General features: G+C 37.8%; 1 pseudogene; it reads right to left on the minus strand.

Moving 5' to 3' along the window:
* The window catches only part of LOC102865248, a 96,496-nt pseudogene that overhangs the window by 76,686 nt on the left and 12,884 nt on the right, over nucleotides 1–6,926 (minus strand).

Consider the following 6,926-nt stretch of genomic DNA (forward strand, 5'->3'; position numbering starts at 1 on the left):
CAAGGATTCTGAGGCTCCATCTAACTTACTTTGGACATGTAGTGAGGAGAGACCGGTCCTTAGAGAGGGACATCATGCTTGGGAGGGTGGAGGGACGGCATAGGAGAGGAAGGCCCTCTATGAGGTGGATTGATTCAGTGACTGTGATAATTGGGATGGGAGTGTCAGAGACAGTGCGATTGGCATAGGACAGAGTAGAGTTTAGGGCTGTTGTACATTGGGTTGCTATGAGTCGCAGGCGACTCGACGGCACATAACAACAACAACAACAGTTCAGTCATGGTATATTCAATTGCTTCATACACAAGTTAAAATTAGATAATTAATACGGCAGATCAAAGAACTGATGTGTTGAATTATGTTTGGCAAATACTACTCAGTATACTCCAGACTGCTGAAAGAAAAACAAATCTGCATCTATCTTGGAAGAAGTGAAGTTGGAGCACTTCTTAGAAGTAAGAAGGTAGAAATTTTGTCTCACATACTTTATACATATTGTCAGGAGAGGCTTGTCCTTGTGGGGTGGTGGGTCTATTGTGCTTCAAAATATAGAGAGTCAGTGAAGTAGAGAAAGAACTCCAAGAAAGTTAATTGATACAGTGACTTCAACAATGAGCTCATATACAGCAGATATTCTAACAGTGGCACAGTTTTAGGCAAGATTTCATTCTGTTGTGTATAAGTCACTAAAAGTCTCATTCAACTCAATGGCACCTAATATCAACACAGAGAGTCCTCTATTTTTATTTTAAACATCTTTTTATTATGGTTGGAGTAGAGGCTAAGAATCAAATTAATTTTCATTCATTTATACACATTATGTTTTACAGCATTAATTTCATTACCCACATTGTCATTATAGGTTTCTCCCCCACTCCCCCCCCTGTCAAAAGTTCTGATTTTAGTTACTTTTTCTGTTTTACTTTCTCTCTTTCCTTTATAAAAGGTATTGTACATAAATATTGTTGCTGTTGTTCTTAGGTGTTGTCTAGCTGAGTATGACTCACAGTGAATCTATGAACAACAGATCCAACCTGGTCCTACCCTATGTCATCCTCACAATTTCTGACATATTAGATTATGATAGTCATTCTGTCAATTCACCTGGCTGAGGGTCTTCCTCTCCTTTGCGGACCCTCTACCTTTCTGAGTATCATTTTTATCTCCAAGAAATACCCCCTCTTAGCAACATGCCTGAAGTATTTGAGACAAAGCCTCATCATCCTTGCTTCCTAAGAGCACTCTGGCTTTGCCTTCTCCAATACATATTTGTTTGTTCTCTTGGCTGTCCATGGAATGTCCAGTAGTATTCTCAACACCAGAGCTCAAAGTCTTCAGTTCTTCCTCTATCATCCCTACTCATTGTCCAGCTCCCAGATGTATAATAAATGAACAGAAATATTGTAGTCCTCAAACTGACATCATCACTTCTCAATAACTTGGAGAGGTCCCAACTGTAGACTTCTTAGTGCAATACATTTTCTGACTTCCTGGATGCTGGTTCAAAAGGTAATTGTGAATCCATGCAAGAAGAAGTTGTTGGCAGTTTCAATCTTTTCTCTACCCATCATTATGTAGTGAATAGGTCTAATGGTAAGAATCTTTGTTTTCTTGACATTTAGATGCATTCTATATTGAAGGCTGCATTCCTTCAACTTCTGCAACAAGCGCTTCAAGTCCTCCTCACTTTAACCAAACAAGGTTGTGCCCTCTATATAACACAGGTTATTGATGAGTCTCTCTCTGATCCTGATGGAACATACCTCTTCATAGAGTTCAGCTTTTCAAATAATTTGCTCATCATACAGATTGAGTAAGTATGAAGAGAAAATACAAGCCTGATGCACTATCATTTTAATTTTAAACCAAATAATGTTTCCTTTCTCTATTAGCATAACAGGTCTACATATAGGTTTTCCATAAACACAATTAAGTGCTGTGGGATTCCCATTCTTCTTAATGTTAGCCATAACTTGTTATGATCCATACAGTCAAATGCCTTTGCATAGTCAATAAAACACAAATAGACATTTTTTATGTTATTTTTTACTTTCAGCCAGGATTCATCTGATATCAACAATAATGTCCCTGGTGTCATGTCCTCTTCTAAATCTGCTTGGACTTCTGTCAGTTACCTGTCTATGTACTGTTCTAGCTGGTTTTGAAGGATCTTCAACAGTATTTTGATTTCACTTAATAGTAATGATATTCTTTTCTAGTTTCTGCATTCTGTTGGATCACCTTTCTTGGAAATAAGAACAAATATGGACCTCTTCCAATCAATTGGTCAGACAATTGCACTCCAAATTTTCTAGCATAGACTGATAAGCACATCCAGGGCTGCATCTGTTAATTGAAATAAGTCAATTGGTATTCCAACGACTCCAGGGCCCTTAGTTTTTTGCCAGTGCCTTCAAGGTAGCTTCCATTTCCTCCTTCATTACCATTGTACTGAGGCATATGTATGTGTGTGTGTGCGCGCACGCGTGTGTGTGTATATATATATATATATATATATATATATATATATATATATTTGTTGTTATGTACCATCAAGTTGCCTGTGACTTATAATGACCCTTAGTAATATATCTGCTTTCTTTCCTGTTAACATAAATGATTCTTTTAATCATCAAAACTGAGACAAAATAAATTGCTGAAGTCTTAATATTATGTCAAGTGCAAAATTAATATGTAACTTAGAAATGTACAAGAATGCAGTAAAATGATAGAGTATTAAAGAATGATAAATATAAAGAAATAATGTAAGTGGTTCCCTCAAGCAGAAGGAGGAAAAAGGTTTGAGACTTAGAATGGAACTGCCACCAGGCAGATATATCCATACCATGTTTATTGCAGCTTTGTTCACAATAGCAAAGAGTTGGAAACAACCTAAGTGAGCATCAACAAATGAATGGATAGAGAAGCTTTGGCATATTCACATAATGGAATGAAAAACAAGGAACTCATGAAATCTTATTTAAAATGGGTGACCCTGGAGGACATTATGCTGAGTGAAATATCTCAGTCACAAAAGGACAAATACTGCATAGTGCCACTATTGTAGAACGGGACTGACATCAGGGTTGAGGTGAGACTCAGGAAGAGTGGACAAATTATGTATACTGCATTGAAACAGATGAGGGAGAGAACTGTTTAAAAGTGATACATGATTGGGTATTATTGCTATGACAAGAGTCCAGAATGAAGGCTGCATAGTGGAGTATACTCGGGGTGGGGAGGCGACTGTATACCAATGAAAGAATTTTTCTTTTACTTTTCAAAGAGAAGAAAAATCGGGTCGGGGGGGCATGGCAGAGAGAAAAAATGTAACAATGAATGAAAATCCAAAGTATCTGTAAACATTCATTAAAATTAATTTTAAAAGTGTTTTAAATATATTTGTAATATTCTACTTTAAGCTGAGTATAGTATAAGCTATATTTATTTTACTTTTGCCAGTTAAACACACTCTTACATTATAAATCTATCCTGATGTATTTAATAAGACCATTTAATAATAAAAAACAGGAGTAAATATTATTTTCCTTTCTGTAGTTGATAAAGTTAGAGAATTGTTACATTCCAAATAGATTTAAAATGAAAATTTCTGGAAATCACCAGTAGAGAGAAAAAACATAAAATATCTATGAGGAAAGCAAAGATTCTCACCACCTGGCCAACTGGCAGCATCATGATAGATGGAGTAGTTTATTAACAGTTTCATCTCCTCGGGTCCACAAACAACACTCTTGACACCAGCAGGGAGGAAATCAAAAGATGAGTTGCACTAGGAGAATCTGTTGTCAGGGATCTCCCCAGAGTGCTGAAGATCAATTACGTCAGTCTAGAGACTAAGGTGTGTCTGATCATGGCCATGGTCTTCACAATTACTTGCTGGGAGCTGGTCAATGACTAAAGATGACAGAAGAAGAATCGATACCTTTGAATTGTGGTACTGGAGAACAGTACTGAACACACTGTGGATTGCCAAAAAAAAAAAAAACCAACCCAAAAAACCCCAACAAAAAAAATCACAAACCAGTCTGTTCTGGGGAGAGTCAAACCAAGTTGGTCCTTGGAAGCAAGGATTTTGAAGCTCCATCTCATATACTTTGGGTATGTTGCCAGGAGGACCAGTACTTGGAGAAAGACATCATGCTTAGAAGGGTAGAGGGTCAGCTCAGGAGGAGAAGACCCTGGATGAGATCGATTGACACTGACTATGATAATGGAAACAGGTGTGTAAGAGACTGTGTGATTGGCTCAGGAGAGGGCCAGGTTTAGAGCGATTGTTCATAGAGTTGGTATGAGTGGTCATTGACTCAAGGGTACATAATAACAATAACACCAACGTCTAAGTTGCAACCACTGATCTTATCTCACGCAAAATGGAATGAAGAAAATCAAAGACACAAGAAAGCAACTAATTCAAAGAACTAATGAAATATGAGAATATCAAGAGCTTTCCTGACTCTGAGGCCAGAAGAAGTATTATTAGATACTGTTGAGTTGAATGAGTCATAACGACCCTATGAACAGGTCTGAACACTGATATATGATGTGCCATCCTCATCATCACTGACATGTTTGAGCTCATTGCTGCAGTTACTGTGTCAATTCATCTCTTTCACTGATTTTCCAACTTTCCAAGCATGATGCCCCTTCTCCGAAGAATAGCTTTTCCTAGCAACATGCCCAGAATATGTGAGCCAAAGCTTTATCATCTTTTCTCCAAGAACTCTGACTATACTTTCTGCAAGACCTATCTGCTTGTTCTTTTTGCAGTCTGTGGAAATTTTAGTACTATTCTCCAACACCATAACTCAAAGGCATAAATTCTTCTGTCATCTTGATTCATTGTCTAGCTCTCTCAGATAGATGGCCTGAATCATAGTCCATTTCCTGAAAAAGCTAAACATAGAAATTCCAGACGACTCAGCTATTCCACTGTAAGAAATACACCCTAAGATAATTAGAACTGAAACCCAAATGGAGATCTGTACACCAGTGTTCATAGCATCATTATTCATAACTGCAAGGACATAGAAATAGCTCAAATGACCAACCACAATCAAATTGAGAAATTATAGTACACAGGAGCAATGGTTTCGATAACTACTGCATAATGTGGGAGAGACTGGAAAGCATTATGCTGAGTGAACTAATTCAGTCTCACAAAGGCAAATACTACATAACATCATTATTGTAGAACTAGAAGGACAACTATAAAACACATACAGGGCCCACAGGGAGGGCAGGGGCGCTATCACAGGGTTGCGCGGTTTGATTGGTGGAGGAAGAGGGTGAGGGTAATGTGAAAGATATGGCATAAACCTGAAAAGATGGAGTAATGGTAGGCATAATTCAGTTGAGATTAATTTTATAAACAAAATGTATGAGAATGATTGTATGAAATACAATGTAAAAGAAGGAAAGTGTGAAAAACAATGTACAATTCTGTTTGCAAGCCAATATAAAATCATTTAAAAAATAGTTTGAATTAAGTGCACATTAGTCTTCAAACTGACATCATTATTCCTTAATAATTTGGAGAAATCCCTGACAGCAAACTTTCCCAGTGGAGTATATTACCTAATATCCTGACTGCTAGTACCAACAGTGTTGTTTGTGGATCCAAGTAAGAGAAATCATTGACAACTTCAATCATTTTGGCATCAATTATGACGTTTACTGATCCAGTGGTGAGAATGTTTTGGTTTTTTTAACCATGAGATGTATGTAATTAGTATCTTCTGCAGCCTGTGTTTCAAGTCCTCCTCTCTTTTGGAAGTAATGTTGTGTCTACTTAACATAGGATGTTAACTGATGTTGTTGATGTAGCTTTTGATGAATTTATTAGAAGTGCCTTTGCTACACCTAGTAACCACTGCTAAAGGGAACACCTAAATGTTACAGACCGAGGGTAAAATATTTTTATTATTATTAATAATGAGACAGACATTTATCAATGAGATAGAACACAGAGCATAAAAAACAGGGGACCAGAAGTTCTAGACTGAAGACCTTTATTCCAGTTTCCCTCTATCTTTATTGAAAATTATCAGGAAGTAAATCACAAAGAGAATTCAATGCAAATGAAGCCAAGCTCTTTCAATTGAAAACCTTCCCCTTGACACAGAACTGAGGGGTCAGCAAATGCAAGAATCTGCAAATGTGTTTCTAAGCACAAAGGGTGCAGCAACTATTGCCTCAGGGTGAACTCTAGCTTGTAAATCACCTCCCCCACATCCTGATAGCATTGGTTTATTCTAAATATTTAGTATTGGCTTTCCATAACTTAAAGAGTTCTGAGTAAAGTGGGCAACAGTGAAACAAAACTAAAAATTCTAAAGAAGATCATTTCCCTCTGTCTGTTGTTGTGGTTTTTGTTGTTAGATGCTGTTGAGTCATACAACTCTTAGCAAACCTATGAACAAAAGATCTAAATCCTGTCCTATCCTGTGTCATCTTCACACATCTTAACACTTTAGAGACCATTGTGGTAGTCACTGTGTTGATCCACCTGGTCAAGGGTCTTCTTCTTATTGACTTTCCACTCTTTCAAGTGTCATGTTCCTCTCCAAGGAATAGCCCTTTCTAGCAACATACCCAAATTAGGGTGAGGCAAAGCTTCATCATTTTGAGACAAAAAAATACTCTGGCTGTACACTCTCCAAGATGTATTTGTTTTGGTTTTTTGGCAGTTCATGGGATGTGCAGTGCTCTTCTTAAACAGTACAGCTCAAAGGTATCAATTCTTCTGTCATGTTGAAGGACCCCCAAACCGCTGGTCCTGTTCTGTCCCGAGTGGACGGCGAAGACCCAAGACTCCAAGACACCGGCTTGATGCAACAGCAAGAGATAAGAGGTTTATTGCGGAGCTCCGGGCCGACCCTTATCTCCTCGCAGGAGACAAAGGAGCC

The sequence above is a fragment of the Elephantulus edwardii genome, unplaced genomic scaffold, assembly GCF_000299155.1.
Source record: "Elephantulus edwardii isolate Elephantulus edwardi_28Jun2011 unplaced genomic scaffold, EleEdw1.0 scaffold00046, whole genome shotgun sequence".
In the NCBI taxonomy this organism is placed as follows: Eukaryota; Metazoa; Chordata; class Mammalia; order Macroscelidea; family Macroscelididae; genus Elephantulus; species Elephantulus edwardii.